At 39.4% G+C, this 17996-nt stretch overlaps 1 protein-coding gene and 1 pseudogene across 15 annotated transcripts in view; one reads left to right on the plus strand and one right to left on the minus strand.

Moving 5' to 3' along the window:
- The window catches only part of CCDC102B (coiled-coil domain containing 102B), a 391238-nt gene that overhangs the window by 126286 nt on the left and 246956 nt on the right, over positions 1–17996 (minus strand). The window lies entirely within an intron of this gene.
- Positions 4309–4919, plus strand: LOC108177156 (large ribosomal subunit protein eL6-like; annotated as a pseudogene).

Raw genomic sequence — 17996 nt, forward strand, 5'->3', positions numbered from 1 at the left:
ACAAAAATTTGAACAAATTAAAATAATTATATAGAAGATTTAAATGAAAAAATGGAAAATTTTATTTACTATAAATTTAATCTGAGAAAAACTGGAAAACTAGAATATACTGATAACCTTCCTCCTGATTGTATCCCGTACATATTTCTTATTTGCATTGGCATGAGGATAGAGGCTGATAACTTTCCATTGTTTCTATGAATAAAATAATAACAATGTAAGTATTCAAGGCCATACCTTGTATAAGGAAAGCACAACCAAGAGGTCCAAAAATCCTTTCCCAGATAACTGTTTAGAATGCTTAAATATCTTTGCATTGTAATTGCTAGATATTTTATTTTACTTAGAGAATCAAACAGAGGGGAAAAGAAAAAGATAAAGAATCAATATATCCTAACTGGCAAAAATAAGGCTTCCAGGTCAATGTTCAACTGTACCTGGAAATATTTCAGAAAAAAAAAATACAGGGCCTAATCAGCCAGATTATATTTATCTTCATTTATATCATATTTGCATATTCAGTCCTATATGTGTACCTCCAAAGAGTATAGCTCTTATTTTTGGGCTAAATAAAAATAATGTGTCTTTAGGCTCATTTTCCTTTAATAGCTTGAATGAATCACCAGCTAAATTGGCAAATATTAAAGTTCTCTAATAGCAAGCAATACATTTTCAACTATTATAAAACATATCTTGGCCCTGGGATATTTAAAGGTTTCTAAAGAATTATAAATATGGCTATTAAACCTATAGCCAAACCATAACTATAAGGAATAAATATAATTAAATATTCATGCAGCATTTTGTGTCTCCATAGAACATACACATATTAAGTTAAATCATTAGTGGTTAGTCACCAAAATTGTAGATGGAATCATAACTTCCTTTTTGTACTTTACAGGTTTACACAGGGCAGAGAAAGTGAGATAAATGACTCATACTCAGCAGGGAACGCATTACTCCTACACAGTTTTTCTTAAAGCCATGCAAATAACGCTTTTTAACAAAAGTCTCCAGCTTCTCTCTACCCACACTCGGTGCTCTGTAACTGCACAAATGTTCAGAGGAAATACTTCCTTCTTCTTGTTGAAAATACTTAATTTCATTTGATAAATTGGGCTTTTATAGGTCACCCATGCATATTTTTGCAAATGAAGGTGGTTCTATACAGAATAAATTCTCCTCATAAATAAAGCTATTGCTTTTCCTCATAATTCTGGAGAAATAAGTAATTTAAATAAAATAAGTGGACTTCTATATTAAATTTTACAGACCCAGTATCTGATAATTTCTACTTCCATTTGTAAGAAAAAAAATAACAGAGGACCAATAAAGAAGACAGTAAGGAGGCGGTCAGAAAGGCAGTTAGACAAACATGTTGGAAATGTTAAAAAAATTAGTAAGAAATAATCCAGAGACCAAGTCAAAGATATTCAAAGAAAACAGAATTCACGGAAGAGGAGATAAATAATTAATCATTCAAACAATGAAAATTTAAGTGTTAATAGACAAATGATAAGAAAGATACTCTTGGGGCCAGTGCTGTGGTACAGCACATTGGACCACTGCCTGGGATGCTGGCAACTCATACCAGTGCTGGAAGGAGTGCCAGCTGCTCTATTTCCCATCCAGCTCCCTGCTAATATGCATGGAAGATGGCCAAAGATGGTCCAAGTGCTTGGGCTTCTGTCACCCACATGGGAGACCTGGATGAAGCGCAGGATGCCTGGCTTCAGCCTGGCCCAGTCCGAGGTGTTGCAGCCACGTGGGAAGTGAATGAGCAAATGGAAGATCTCTCTCGCTCTGTGTCTCCCTCTCTCTATAATTCTTCCCATCAAATAAATAAATGAATCATTAAAAAAAATATGCTCAGATCCTGGGAAAAATGTAAACCACATTTTGGAAAGAGAGGACATCTATCAAAATATTTCAATAGTTCTTAAATAATTCTGATATATTAAGTAAACTATTCTAGGAAAATATCAAAACGTATACCACAGTTTACATCCAGAAATATTCACTGAGCATGACTTCCAGTTTTAAAAATTGGAAGAAATCTATATGATTTGACCCTTACTAAATAAATTATAATCAATTCTTACAGAATAGTATAAGGCTTTAAAATACTGTGTGGTAAGAATTTTGATGACACAAAAATAATGAGACTAGAAGAATACAGAATCAAAAAGTACAATGTACAATTTTATGTGCATGTAGATCTCAATTATGTGTGTGTATATATAGACATATATCACAAAGTGACAAGATGAACAAAATTGGTCCAGTTTTACAAAGAATTTTTAGTCTCCTCACCTTAAACAAGGAGCCAGAGCAAACAGGTAAGTGATAACCAGAAAGAAACCCCAAACAGATGGCAGGACAGAGAAGTCTTGCATGGGAAGGACTAGCCCTCCCCTGCAGAGGTAGATGGGGAGGAGCCCACATTCAGGAGACACCAGAAAGGCCACTGGCTGGGGCCTCTGCAGCTGTCCCCTCTCACCTGGAAACAGGGAGTCACTGGTCCCACACAAAGCCAAACTCAGAGAGATGCTCCTGTCTTCAGGAGTTTGGGGAAAGGAAAAGTTGCCAGTTGTACAGAGCAGCACTGCCAGCACTCTCAGAATTTGTGGGAACAAGAATGGTCGAACGCTGGGCTGAGTTATGATGATCTAAGGGAAGGGAGCTAGTCTTGCAACAGCACAATGAAAGAAAGAAATAGCACAAATCTGCTCAAAAGGACAAGTTGGCTGGGTGAGGTGATATCAACAGAAGGGTCTCTATAGGAGGACTGTGGGGAGGACCTGGGAGCTGACAGGGCTGTGTTTGGTGGTTGATGTGAAAAGCAGCAAGACTGTAGGATGAGCCAGTGCTCGAGAGGGGAAGGCTGGTGTAGCATGGGTGATGAGAGGATGCGGCAGGGCTGCAGGACTTCTGCCTCTGCGTTCCTCTCTTCCAGCCACCTACTCTGGTCTCAGAAAGTCTGGAGCAATCCACTGATCAAGGGAGAAAGAGTGACAGAGCTACACAGGGGGTGTGAAGAAGGGCAGTGGCCTTCCTCACTGTGAGGCTGCCGCCCAGAGGGGCCGGCGGGAGAGATGCAGGTGCTTTGACCCACAGGACAGACTGAAACTGATAGCCAGTAGGACTGGATTTTATAACTTCTGACATAGCTGTCCATTTTTAAAACATTCAACAATAATGCAAAAAATCCTGGGCTTTTCCTATATTGCAGTCAAGAATGAGGAAAACAACCTGTTCAGGCAGCATCATGGATTAAAATAGACTTCCTTGGGAGAGTGGCAAAATTAGAAAGTTGGGTCAGCAAGAGAAGATGCCACCGTTCAAAGCTCCCGTGGGAAGAAAGGCAGAGCCAGGAACTCCACATGGACTTCTCCAGTAGCATGGCAACCCTCTTCCCACCAATCTACGCTGTGGTGTCTAGAAATACGAGTTTGTGCACCAGCTGTCTACACAAATAATCTGAAAGCAACAGACCCCCAGAATTTGGGACGCTCAGTCTGTGAGAGGACAGTGTTGGAGCCAACCTGTAATGATGTATGAGGAGTTTGTTCATCAACTTTTTTGGTGAGTTTCTTTGTTGCTAATTTGACACATTTCTGGCCTTACAGACCTCATGCTGTAGTAGAAGAAATGGGGGAGCTGGCACCGCAGCTCACTAGGCTAAATCTTCCACCTAGCGGCACCGGCACACCGGGTTCTAGTCCCAGTCGGGGCGCCGGATTCTGTCCCGGTTGCCCCTCTTCCAGGCCAGCTCTCTGCTGTGGCCAGGAAGGCAGTGGAGGATGGCCTAAGTGCTTGGGCCCTGCACCCAATGGGAGACCAGGATAAGTACCAGGCTCCTGCCATTGGATCAGCGCAGTGTGCCGGCCGCGGCAGCCATTGGAAAGTGAACCAACGGCAAAGGAAGACCTTTCTCTCTGTCTCTTTCTCTCACTGTCCACTCTGCCTGTCAAAAAAATAAAAATGAAAAAAAGAAGAAATGGGGGGAAATGCACATTTAAAGGGAATATGATGAGCTCTTTCCTGTCTTGCAAGATGGCGGGTGAAAAATCTCAGCTCCAAAGCCGGACACTACCAAGAAATCTCCAGCCCAGAAAGCCGATCATGCCCGCGGCAAGGCGAAGAAGGTGCTCACGGAGAAGCAGCCCAAGAAGGGGCAGCCCCATGCAGCCGAAACCCCGTCCTGGTGAGAGGGACTGGCAGACACTCCCGGTCCACCATGGACTCCAGGAAGGCCCTGCACAAGAGGAAGTACACGGCTCCCGAGTCCAGCATTGAAAGGAAGAAGGAGGAGAAGGTGCTGGCTACCGTCACGAAACCAGTCGGTGGCGACAAGAATGGTGGCACCAGGGTGGTCAAGCTTCGCAAAATGCCGCCCTACTATCCCACCGCAGATGTCCCTCGGAAGCTGTTGGGCCACGGCAAAAGCCCTTCAGCCAGCACGCGAGGAAGCTGGCCAGCATCACCCCGGGACCATCCCCATCATCCTCACGGGGCGCCACAGGGGCAAGAGGGCAGTCTTCCTGAAGCGGCTGAGCAGTGGTTTGCTGCCTGTGACTGGGCCTCTTTCCCTGGATCGGGTTCCTCTGCGTAGAACACACCAGAACTCTGTCATCGCCGCCTCCACGAAAATGGACATCAGCCGTGTGAAAATCCCGAAGCATCTCACCGATGCTTATTTCAAGAAGCAGCAGCTGCGGAAACCCAGACACCAGGAAGGCGAGATCTTCCACACCGAGAAGGAGAAATACGAGACAACAGAGCAGCGCAAGGTTGATCAGAAAGCGGTGGACTCGCAAATACTGCCGCAGCTCCAGGCTGTGCCGCAGCTCCAGGGACACCTGCGATCTGTCTTCGCTCTAACGAACGGAGTTTACCCTCACAAACTGGTGTTCTGATTTCGGAGGGGAAGCTCATTAAATAACGAACAACAACAACAACAACAACAAAAGAGAATATGATGAGTACTCATGTTAGAGCTGCGAATAGTTGCTATGAATAAATAGCATAAAGAAAATATTAACTTTTCTACAGAGAGAGTCCACTTTAGCTCGTGTAATATGTACATTTTACCTCTTTGAGTCGCAACTATAATGCGTCTTATTGCTATGTTCTTTTCTTTTTTTTTTTTTCTTTCATTTATTTGACAGGTAGAGCCACAGAAAGTGAGAGAGAGAGAGACAGAAAGGTCTTCCTTCCGTTGGTTCACTCCCCAAATGGCCACTATGGCCACAGCTGTGCCGATCTGAAGCCAGGAGCCAGGTGCTAGTCTCCCACACGGGTGCAGGGCCCAAACACTTGGGCCATCCTCCACTGCCCTCCCGGGCCACAGCAGAGAGCTGGACTGGAAGAGGGGCAACTGGGACTAGAACCTGGCACCCATATGGGATGCTGGTGCTGCAGGCAGAGGATTAATCAAGTGAGTCAAGGCGCCGACCCCCAACTATGTTATTTTCAATACTAGGAAGTAGGGATTAGAATTATTTTACTTTCACTACTCCATAAATTTGTGTATTTTTATACAATTGTCATTTCTACAAGAAGAGAACTAAGTCTGGAGGGAAAAGTCAATCTACAGGGCCCAGCGCTGTGGTGCAACAGGTTAAAGCCCTGGCCTGAAGGGCTGGCATCCCATGTGGGCGCCGGTTCTAGTCCCGGCTGCTCCTCTTCCGATCCTGCTCTCTGCTGTGGCCTGGGAAAGCAGTGGAGGAGACCTGGAAGAGGCTCCTTGCTCCTGGCCTCAGATCGGCGCAGCTCCAGCTGTTGCAACCATCTGAGGAGTGAACCAGCGGATGGAAGATCTCTCTCTCTCTCTCTCTGCCTCTCCTCTCTCTGTGTAACTGACTTTCGAGTAAATAAATAAAGTTTAAAAAAAAAAGTCAATCTACAAATGTGTCCTTGATCTCTATTGAAAGTTCTAAGCATCATCCCCACTTTTGTAATTAAAACATGAGCACAGATTTTGTTCCTACATCACTGTTATTTTTTTCAAGGATTTATTTATTTGAAAGTCAGAGATAGAAGGAGAGGCAGAGAGAGGTCTTCCATCAGGTGGTTTATTCCCCAATTGGCCACAACAGCCGGAGCTGCGCCAATCCCAAGCCAGGAAACAGGAGATTGTTCCAGATCTCCCGTGTGGGTGCAGGGACCCAAGGACTTGGACCATCTTCTACTGCTTTCCCAAGCCATAGAAGAGAGCTGGATCGGAAGTGGAGCAGCCGGGTCTCAAACTAGCGCCCATATGAGATGCCAGCCCTGTAGTGGCATTACCCACTATGCCACAGCACTAGCCCCTCACTGTTATGTTTATATGCTGCCACTACTCAGGAAAAATCATCCATGCAAAATACATATAGCGATTTTTTTCTGAAATTTCCTTGATTCATGTTTAATATACCTGGTGCCTGCCATTAGATGAATAGATTAAAAATTCTGGTACATATGCAATAAAATGCTCTTTAGCCTTAAAAGGGGGGCGTATTCTGTCATCTGTGACAATGTAAATGAAGCTGGAGGACTTTATGCTAAATGAAATAATACAGGCACAAAAGGACAGATATCAATTTATCTCTTTATATCAAGAGTCTAAAACTCCTGAACTCACAGAATACATAGGAAACTATTAAGTAAAATCTTTTATATACAAAAGTTAATAGGATTAAAAAGACTTTCACTAAACAAAATCTTCTGATATCTAAATATTTTTGTTTATTCATTAGATTCCAAATACATATTCTATTAAGTAGCTTATCAATTTAAATGCGCTGTTATTACACTCAATACTTAAAAAGTTATATATTGAGAGGCCAACACTGTGGTGCAGCAAGTTAAAGTCCCAGCCTACAGCACCAGCATCTCATATTGGCACCGATTTGCAACACTGCTGCTCCGTTTCTGATCTAGCTCCAAACTAATGTGCCTGGGAAAGCAAGAGAGGATGGCACAAGTCCTTGGGCCCCTGAACCCATGTGGGAAATGTGGAAGAAGCTCCTGGATTCTAGCTTTGGATAACTTCAGCTCCAGCCATGGCGGCCATTTGGGGAATGAAACAGTGGATAGAAGTCCTCTCTCTCCCCACTCTGTCTCTACCTCTCTCTGTAACTCTTTCTTTCAAACAAATAAATCTATAAAAAAATTATATATTGAGGACCGAATGTTAATTCCATAATTTTACTGCAATGGTGCCCATAATTTTAAGTAAGTGAAATATATTATGCTTCTCTGTCCATGTAAGGTCACAGGGCACACATACTGAATTGAACACACAGGAAAGAATTTATTCTATCCTGAAAACAAATATTGATGCCAAACACCCAAATGCATTTAGAAATGTGATAATGAGTCAAAAGTAAATGCATTTCTGTTACACAAGAAGGCAAAATCCTTTGAAATTCCTTAGCATGGAAATTTTCCTTTAAAATGCTATGAATCATTATCACTGGAGTTTATTTTGTTATTTTATGATTTCAGTGTTATACCAAAGAATAATTTCATTTATTAAAACATACAGCTATAATTATTGCCTGGTTAATAATCACATAAGATTAATGTCATACCAACCAACAATCAGATAAGACAAATTATGTAACACTTTATTAAATTAACTTCCACCTGAAAATATGAGATAAAGTTAATCTTACAGCTAAAAAATTATAGTCGAAAAGTTCCCTGAGTTTTTCTGTGAATAAGAAATTTTATCTCCTAGTAAACACCTTGTAATGAGTGTTTTGGAAGATAATTCTATAACTGAAGTTAATTTCCTCAGCCTCGTCACTTGAAATCATTAAAAGTCCTGAATGAGTATAGGATGTTTATACTGTATTTCATATATGCAATTGAGAAAATAATTCAACCTATTTTATCAAAGTCTTGTAAAATAATAAAAATTCAAGGCATTTGCATGTGATTCGATGTTCAATCAGGCCTATGTTCTGTAAATTTTATAGGGTCAGTTCATACAAGGTGAGAAAACTAACTCTACAATTGCATCAAATCATTTGGTCCATTAAGACCTCACTTAAGCAGCCAAAAGGCATTTTCCCCTGCATAATATTGTTTGGCATCTGCATGACTCCAATTAAATGGTCACTTGCCAAATATCCACTTCACTTTGGCATCTAGAAAAAGATTATGTGAGGGAGAAAATGATTTATTAAATGTGTGAAAGAATTCATCTATTCACCCAAATTAGATAGATTATACTCAGAAAATAATCTCCTTTAAAGATTCTTCTCAAATTAATGTACCTTTCCCATTACAGGAAAAAAAAGTGATCTACAGGAAATGGAAATTGAATAATATGGACATAATAATCATATAATTAAAACATTCATTGTTTAAAAAAAACTATTTTATTTGTTTATGATTCAAATCTCTGGTTTGTGAGGCTGACCAAAAAAAGATATGAACACATTAAAATTTCTGTTTACAGAATACTTATGTACAATTTTGATGGAAAATTAGATATAGATACACCCCACTATAAGTTTCCAAAATATAATATGAAAATGTATCTTCTTAGCCACAGCTTCTTAGCCACAGCTGATTCTTGACCATCAGACTTACTCCCTCAGCAGCTCGGTGGGAAAAAGAAAAGCCCAGAGAATAGTGGTTCCTCCTTCATTCCACCTGTTAACTTTAAGTCCAGAAGAAAAAGTTCCAGTAACTGACAGAACCCTACCAGTATACAGACCCCATGCTTCAAGAAAACAAACAAAATGGCCTGTAAAAGCCAATATGGAAGTTTCTCTATGTCTACAAAGAAGGAACTCATCAGAGGAGAAAACAGCAGCTGCGACCAACACTGCCAACCACAACCTCTGTCATCATTATTTCTCTCACTTAATCTAAATATGTCCCCAAGGCAGGGAACAAGTATGTCTGTGCAAACCTTGGGGTTCTTTCAGTCTTAAACTTTGGTTTCATATTGTTAAATGAACTAGAGAGATTTCCATTTTGTCCTGGAGTTTGTATATATCCAAGAAATACTAAAGGAAAAAGAATATTTTCAAGTCAATATGCAGTGTGTTTTTTTTTTCAGAAAGAGACCAATCTGCATGCCTCCTTGAATGTGTTTTCACTACCCCCAAACAGCTTCTTGAAATATATTCATATATAAGTGATAAAGAAGAAAGTGCACAGACACTAATCCTGCGGTTTAGTGGACTGAAGTAGTGAACACGCCTGAGAACCCACCTCCCAGAGAAGGATACAGGATGCTCTCAACGTAACAGAGGCTGCCTGTGCCTTCCCCTTCACCACATGAACCGCTAGTCTGACTCCTGCCATGCTAGTCAGTGCTGCCTGTTGTGGAAATGAAATGATGCTGTCTGTACTCCTTTACATCTGCTTTCTTCATTCATACGTTGCATTATGGGATGCAGCCAAGCTCTTGTATTTTTGTGTTATTGTGTGTTACATCTACAGTTTTCCATCATATACACATATCTATGCATGTATATATATATAAAACAGATTTCACAATGTGTTTGTTTTTGTCTGTTTATGTTTGTGCTGTTATTAAAAATGATGCTAACTGTCCTAACTTTTGAAATAATCATTTGATAAACAGTTGCTTTTCTTTCCAGATCCTTTCTTCTGAGATTACTATAACGTCTACTTTTAAGGCTGTATTGTATAAATATTTGTAGTTAATTTCACTGCATTATGACCTGTATAACAAGCTGGGAAACTACTGATATTGTTTTTGGGGAAGTGTCTATGCTGGTGATTATTTCCTCATGCACCCAAGGATTTTATTCTTAGTTTGATGGATGAAAATTTTCACACATGGTTACATTAATTTTAAAAATAAATCAATATATTTTAACATGTATAATCAGCCCACTTTTATTCCCCATTCATTCATCTTCACATTTCTGATCTGCATTAATTTAATATGGGATTAGAGATACTAACAATAATTTTTTAATACCTGGTTTAACACTAAGCTTTTCTATTTTTCAATTTTGTTTGGCAAACTTTATCTTTTGTTAGAAATAGCATAGCATCTCTCTAGACAGTATAGAGAGAGAGTATTACTAATTGTTAGGCTAATTCTGTATTAAAACAGGCTAGAAAAAGAAATTACTAACTTTTTCTAAAAGTTATCTCCATGAAAGCTCAATAGGTAATCTGGTGCTCAGGCATGATCACAGAAAAATGGCATAATAACAGCAGCATTCATATGAACAAACCTTTATAAAACCTTTGATGATGGATGATATGTTATGTGCTTTATCGTCTGACTCCAGGGCTTGGATTGTGAATTCTATGGCACGTTTCTGGCAGTGGGCTAACTCGGAGATTTTTACATACAGGGAGTGAACTAAAATATCACCAGACTTGTTTCTCAACAGTTCATATTTGGGTATATCTGTGCCTGCAGGGTTATAGTTGTCAGTATCCTCATGTAGATGAATTTATACAAAAAAATTAACATTCTACAAGATATTCTGCATTCACAACATATTCAGTGGATATATAATGTACTCTTTGAGTTTAACATTATTTCAAAGAGTTTACTTGCAACTGTATTGTCACTCAAACCAACTGTTTGTCCCTAAGGACTGTGGTTAATCATAATAGGGCTTTTATAAAAACTTTATCACCTCACTTCACTGATTAGATGTAATCAAATCCTAACTCTCCTTTAACGAAAAGCAACCAAAGATATTATGGGTTAGAATTATAAATAGTATGTTAGAAACTCCCATAGCAAGAGTAAATTTGATTCTTAATGTGAAGATAAAATGTGTTTTCTAAACTATCAAAATTAATAAAGACTATTTGAAATGAATAGAAGTGTGTTCAACTATATATGAAAGCAAATTAAGAATAAATTGATAAAGCCTAAGCAAAATAGTAGAAAATTGAATTCAGAAGTAAATTAAGTGAATAATAAAACATGACTAAGAAGTGTTTAATCTGGGATGGCAGAAATATTATGCTATTAGGAGGTTATTCATATATTTCATCCTATAATTTACTAAATGTAACTTGAAAAATCAGTCATTTCAGTTTAAGCCCAAAGGGCATTTGATTAAAATGCAAAATTCCATTTTAAAGAATAGAAATGCCGTTAATTACAATGAGCAGGAGACTCCATGGACTAACGCACAGTCAACCACCATCATCCTCAGCACCACTATCTCGTGCTAAACAGAGTCGCATGCCTGCAAAATCTGGACAAAAGCCTAGATGCCTGTTTCCCATTCTGTTGTCATTTAAAGACTGTAAAATCATTAATTCAAAATATATAAAAATTACAAACACAAAAATATACGGACATAATTGATCTTTGCATAAGAGGTAAACAAGTTAATACCAAAATATAAACTAAAAACTTACAATAACACATGAGAACCAACGTGGTTATGTATTGCAAAATAAACACATACAAATCAAAACTTTCGTATCATCCAGAATTGGCTTGACATAAACCATATAAAAAGAAGATCTAATCAATATTGATAAAATATATAAGAATTTATTGAAAATAAAATTCATGGGATGTTTAAGAAAACAAAATTTTCTAAAGGAATAACAAAGTTAAAAAAGAGTTACAAAGAGAGAATGTAGAAATATTCTTCATTATAGAAATTCATAAATGATATAGAAAGCCAATCTCTAATTCACAAATTTAATGTCACCTAAATCAAGCAAGGCATGATGTGGAGAGTCTCCTGTAGGTAACAGTCCAGTAGAAGAGCCAAGAAAATTTTGAAAAAACAAATACACAGCAATCCTTACTCTATGAAGGAAATTATATTAACAGCAATATTTAAAATTATTTGTGTCACATCACAACATAAATAGAAAAAGGAATGCATTTTTAAAGGCAGAAGTTGTTCTAATAATAATAATAGTTTAAGTTAGTTGTGCATTGCAAATGAAAATAAACTGATTTTTTCAAGGCAATGTTGCAATACAATGGAATAAAATGTGACCAACTTTTGACTCAGTAATTGCAAAACTAATAATTAATCAGATACATATAAAGAGAGCATAAATATCATGTTCCAGTATTAGTATTTTGCAGAAGAAAATTCAATGATTTTATAAAATTTTCCTTTCCATATTGGCTGTATTTTTCAAAATTTTATATAACACTTTTGTTATCAAAAGTTATCATAGTAAGCACCTACTATTCTGATGATATTTAATTAATCTGGTAATATTAACATTTTAATAATGAATTTTAGTTGAATTTTCAGCTACATTAGGCAAATAGTTAACTTTATGCACATAGAGGAATCTAAATATCATTTACTTGACACCTAAAGCCCAGGAGAAATTGCTTATGTTTTCATAAGCTTTGGTATAACTCCAGCAATAAAATCAACATGTCATTTTGCTGAGAAAAATGAAATTTTCTATGGAGAATGTCTCCTCAAAGCCAACTTTTGAGAAAAGCATCTGTGTTTCTGTTGAATACTATGAAGATAAAGTCTCAATCCCTGCTGTGTTTACGAATAAAGTCTAACTATCCCAGCCAGGAAGGGAAAAACATTGATTGTGAGGAATTCTGAAGAGCCTGAAGCCCTTATGGTGGATTTCGTGGAGACTGTTTTTAAAAGCAAAAGTGTTACTGTAGGTGCAATATTTATTTTGAGAATTAAAGAATGAAAGAAATAACTTGTACAATGACCCAGGACAAGAGTACAAACTCTCCAGGTAGATACTATTAGGTAACAATAGTGGGAGTGAAAACAGGAGAGCAGGTCAACCTTACATAATAATCACAAATCACACACTTCAGCTTTGAAATAGGTTTGGGATCCTTAGTCTTAACTGATCATTTATTTGTGTCCCTCAATAAAACATATGCACTATAATATTCCTCAACAGACTAAGACAAGGTTTGCTTCATTTTGTAACAACCATTAAAGGTAAAGGAAAAGATAATTTACTTCTTTGTTTAAAGATTTATTTATTTATTTGGGGGCCGGCGCTGTGGTGCAGTGGGTTAATTCCCTGGCCTGTGGCGCCTGCATCCCATATGGGCACCAGTTTGAGACCTGGCTGCTCCACTTCCTGTCCAGCTCTCTGCTATGGCCTGGGAAAGCAGTATAAGATGGCTCAAGTCCTTGGGTCCCTGCACCCATGTAGGAGACTGGGAAGAAGCTCCTGGCTCCCGGCTTCGGATCAGCACAGCTCCGGCCGTTGTGGCCATTTGGGCAGTGAACCATCGGATGGGAGACCTCTCTCTCTCTCTCTCTCTCTCTCTCTGCCTCTCCTCTCTCTGTGTAACTCTGACTTTCAAATAAATAAACAAAATCTTTCAAAAAAAAGATTTATTTATTTACTTGAAGGGCAGAGTTACAAAGAGAGAGAGAAGAGATATTCCATCCACTGGTTCACTGTCCAAATAGCCACAATGGGCACAGCTGGGTCAGGTCAAAGCCAGGAGCCAGAGTTTCCTCCAGGTCTCCCATGTGCGTAGTAGGGGCCCAAGTACTCTGGGCCATCTTCTGCTGCTTTCCCAATCATATTAGCAGGGAACTGGTTCAGAAATGGAGCAGCCAGGACTCGAACAGTGCCCATAATGGGATGGTGGAGTTGCAGGCAGTGGCTTCACAAGGTATGCCATGGTGCTGGCCCAAAGAAAAAAATAATTTTCAAACAATATGGTATAAAATAGGTATTGGACTCCTTCTAGAAATATTTTGAGTTCTCATATATATTGAATTTCTCTATAACCTCATTGTTATTCTTAATTTGCTTTCCTTTCACCTCTGAAATGTTCATGAACTTAAATTGATTTAAAAATACAGATATGAAGAGAATAAAGAGAATTATGAATTTTGGAAAAATTAATTTAAAAAATATGTAAGTATTCCTGGAATCAACATTGGTGTCTAACATAGATGCCAATACTGCCTGTTTGACTTTGGACACTGCTTCTTAGAATTTTTCCATGTGTGCATGGTTTATATTCTCAACTAACTCGTGTACCTATTTAGGATTGTGATGTCTTAATGAATATTTGAATTTCCTGTAGCATTGATAAGTGTCTTCAGGAGATGATTAGGTCAAAGGAGACAATGTTGAAAGACTCATATGTCTTTTTTTTTTTTTAGTAACTTTTTTTTTAACTTTTATTTAATGAATATAAATTTCCAAAGTACGGCTTATGGATTACAATGGCTTCCCCCCCCATAACATCCCTCCCACCCGCAACCCTCCCCTTTCCCATTCCCTCTCCCCTTCCATTCACAAGACTCATATGTCTTAAATAGTCACTTATATAAAGTTTATTTTTAGGGATGATAAGTATCACATATGGGTAGGTGCCATGTTCCTTACAGATCACAGAATCTTATTTTTCTATATTCCTACACAATAATCCTATCTCCTTATTTTTAAATTTGAATTTTCAGATAAGTAGGGTTTTTAGTATTTGTATGTAAAACTGCATTCTGTATCTTCTTTATTAAATCTAACATTTTTAGTATTTGTATACATGATCTTATGATCATTTAAGGGGAATTATGACTGTGGGCATTTAGTCTAGTGCTTAAGACACTAGCTAAATCACTTACTTTTCAATTGGGAGTGTCTGGCTTTGATGCCCATCTCTGCCACTTAATTCCAGCTTTCTGCTAATGCAGACCCTAGTAGGAAACAAGGATGCCTCAAGTAGTCGGGTTCCTACCACACTCACGGGAGACTTGGATCGAATTCCTTGCTCCAGCCTCATTCAGATCCAGTACATCTGTTGCTGGAATTGTGGGAGTTTGGTCATCTGTCTATCTTATCCTGTCTCTGGCACCCAAACAACTTTTTAAAAGGGGATAACTGTAGTATAACAAGGTGAAAAGGCACTTCAGAAATTCATGTTTCATGTTTAAGGGATTTGGTATATGTAAATGAGACTACCTGACAGGAACCACTTTTCTCTAATGTCAGTCAAATTCATGGAAAAATGTCATAGAAAAAAAAAAAAAATGGCCAGAAAGAGTTGGATATAAAATTTTTTAAATAAAAAATATTATTCAATGGTTAAATTTTACACATTCTTGTAAGATGATGGATTTATCTACTTCATACTACTATAACAGAATACTTGAGAGTGGGTAATTTATAAAGAATGAGGATTTATTCTCTCATAGTTCTGGAGTCTGTCGAGTTCAAGATCATGGTGCCGGGCCGGAGCCATGGCTCAATAGGCTAATCCTCCGCCTGCGGCGCTGGCACACTGGGTTCTAGTCCCGGTCAGAGTGTTGGATTCTGTCCCGGTTGCCCCTCTTCCAGGCCAGCTCTCTGCTGTGGCCAGGGAGTGCAGTGGAGGATGGCCCAAGTGCTTGGGCCCTGCACCCCATGGGAGACCAGGAGAGGCACCTGGCTCCTGCCTTCGGCTCAGCATGGTGCCCCGGCTGCAGCGCACCAAGCTGCAGCGGCCATTGGAGGGTGAACCAACGGCAAAGGAAGACCTTTCTCTCTGTCTCTCTCTCTCACTGTCCACTCTGCCTGTCAGTGCTAGCAGGGTACGGACAGTCTCTCTGTTACAAGATAGTGCCCTGAACTATGTCCTCTATCTTTCAATGGAAAACAGTGCTATGTATTCAAGGAAGAGAACAAAAGAGAGGGAGAGCCCAGTGCACTACTCCTTTTATGGTGGCATTAGTCCATTCACAAGGTGCAGCTCTCATGGTCTAAACAACCCCCAAAAGGACACACCCTCCCAACATTCTGCACTGGAGATTAAGTTCCAAACAAAACTTGGAGAGGAAAAAAATTCAATCCATAACAAATAATTAAATCACCATAGCTTCTGATAAAGATTAGTAAAATCCTCAGGAATCCTATTAGATTCCTTGATATCAGCTTCAGTAATTTTCACATCATTCAGATAGACAGTGGTTTAGTTTTTGTGAAGATTCAGTGTTGCAGAAGTTAAAATGCCCTGAATTCAATGTTTTTGGATTTTGCATGACCGGGAAAAGCAAATCTGTGACTATTTTGAACTAAAATATAGTTAGCATTTAAAATCCTAGTTCCAAAATAATCAGCATCTTTGCCATAATTTTGAAATTTCTGTGAAAAAAGTACTTTGTAAAAAATTATGTTTGTGGGCCGGCGCCGTGGCTCAATAGGCTAATCCTCCACCTTGCGGCGCCGGCACACCGGGTTCTAGTCCCGGTTGGGGCGCCGGATTCTGTCCCGGTTGCCCCTCTTCCAGGCCAGCTCTCTGCTATGGCCAGGGAGTGCAGTGGAGGATGGCCCAGGTGCTTGGGCCCTGCACCCCATGGGAGACCAGGAAAAGCACCTGGCTCCTGGCTCCTGCCAGGATCAGCGCGGTGCGCCGGCTGCAGCGGCGGCCATTGGAGGGTGAACCAACGGCAAAAGGAAGACCTTTCTCTCTCTGTCTCTCTCTCTCACTGTCCACTCTGCCTCTCAAAAAAAAAAAAAAAATTATGTTTGTGCAAAAATAAATAGGCTGAAAAGTATTTTTGTATAACTAGAAATTTACTGTCATTAAATAATAGCAAAATGTTCTAGTAATATTAAAAGTTGTATGCTTGGGGGTTAGTGTTGTGGTACAACAAGTTAAAGCCCTGGCCTGCAGATCCAGCAACCCATATTGGCGCTGGGTTTAGTCCTGGCTGCTCCACCTCTGATGCAGCTCCATACAAATGTGCCTAGGAAAGCAGAAGAAGGTGGCCCATGTCCTTGGGCCCTTGCATCTACATGGGAGACCTGGAAAAAGCTCCAGGCTCCTGGCTTTGGATCTACTCAGTTCTGGCCATTTGGGGAGTGAATTAGCAGATGGAAGATCTCTGTGTCTCTACCTCTCTCTGTGTTTCAAACAAATAAATAAATAAATAAATAAATCTTTAAAATAATCATGTGAATAACCATTTTTCAGTATCCTAGACTGATACCAGCATACGATGCCTTTGGTTGCTAAGCTACATACTTATTCACCTCTTAGATGTAAAGAGGGAAGCTATTAAGCAAACAAGTACAACAGGAGTGGTGTGGGTTAATCCTATACCAGCTATATCCTACAATGTTATTCTTGCTTCAATGGAAAATTGACTTACTATTCTTAGACCAGGTGATCATTTGCGCATTTCCCTGGATTATATTTGACCCTTCTTCTGGTTGCTTTGTATCCAGAATTAGATATGGTCTCCATGAATTATAGGCTGCTCTGTTTTCAATTATGGTGACATTATATGAAAAACACTAGAAGAGCTCTCTTCATCAAGCAAGAAGCCAAGCAAAATACAATACTTAAATTTCAAAGACATTCCATTATGCATGTGCTCAGGCTGATAGACTTCCATACATACTACAGCAAAATGTAAATCAATAAACAGAGTGGAGGCTTTGAGTGCATTATCATTAATCTACAATCTTCACCAAGAGAACACTAGAAATCTGCTCTCTATATGTGTTGTCCTCTCTAAGCGAAAAAGTCTTATCATTATAATTCACCAAAAGTCTTGAGTGGGCATTTAGTCTAGCAACTAGGCTGCCTGCTTCTCACGTCACATCACGCGGGTGTTTGTACTGGGTCTGGCTCCTGCCTCCAGATTAGTAATGCACACTCCGAGAGGCAACAGTGATAGCTTAACTAACTGGCTTCCTGTCACCCAAGTAAGAGACTTGGATTGTTCAGCTTCCAGCGTAGCCCAGATCTAGACACAGACTTTGTGGTCATGGAGCATTTGGGGAGTGAGCTAGTGGTTGGGATATCACTCTCTGTCTCTCTCCTAAATAAATACAACTTAAAAGGAAGTTATAGATTTATCCATATTCTACATGAAATTGCAAATATAAGTTTCTTTTCCTTTATTATTGCAGATCTTCAGTAGTTATTTGTAAGAAAACTACACATGGCCGGTGCCACGGCTCACTAGGCTAATCCTCTACCTAGCGGCACCGGCACACAGGGTTCTAGTCCCGGTCGGGGCACCAGATTCTGTCCCGGTTGCCCCTCTTCCAGGCCAGCTCTCTGCTGTGGC

Source organism: Oryctolagus cuniculus, chromosome 10 (genome assembly GCF_964237555.1).
Source record: "Oryctolagus cuniculus chromosome 10, mOryCun1.1, whole genome shotgun sequence".
Taxonomy (NCBI): Eukaryota; Metazoa; Chordata; class Mammalia; order Lagomorpha; family Leporidae; genus Oryctolagus; species Oryctolagus cuniculus.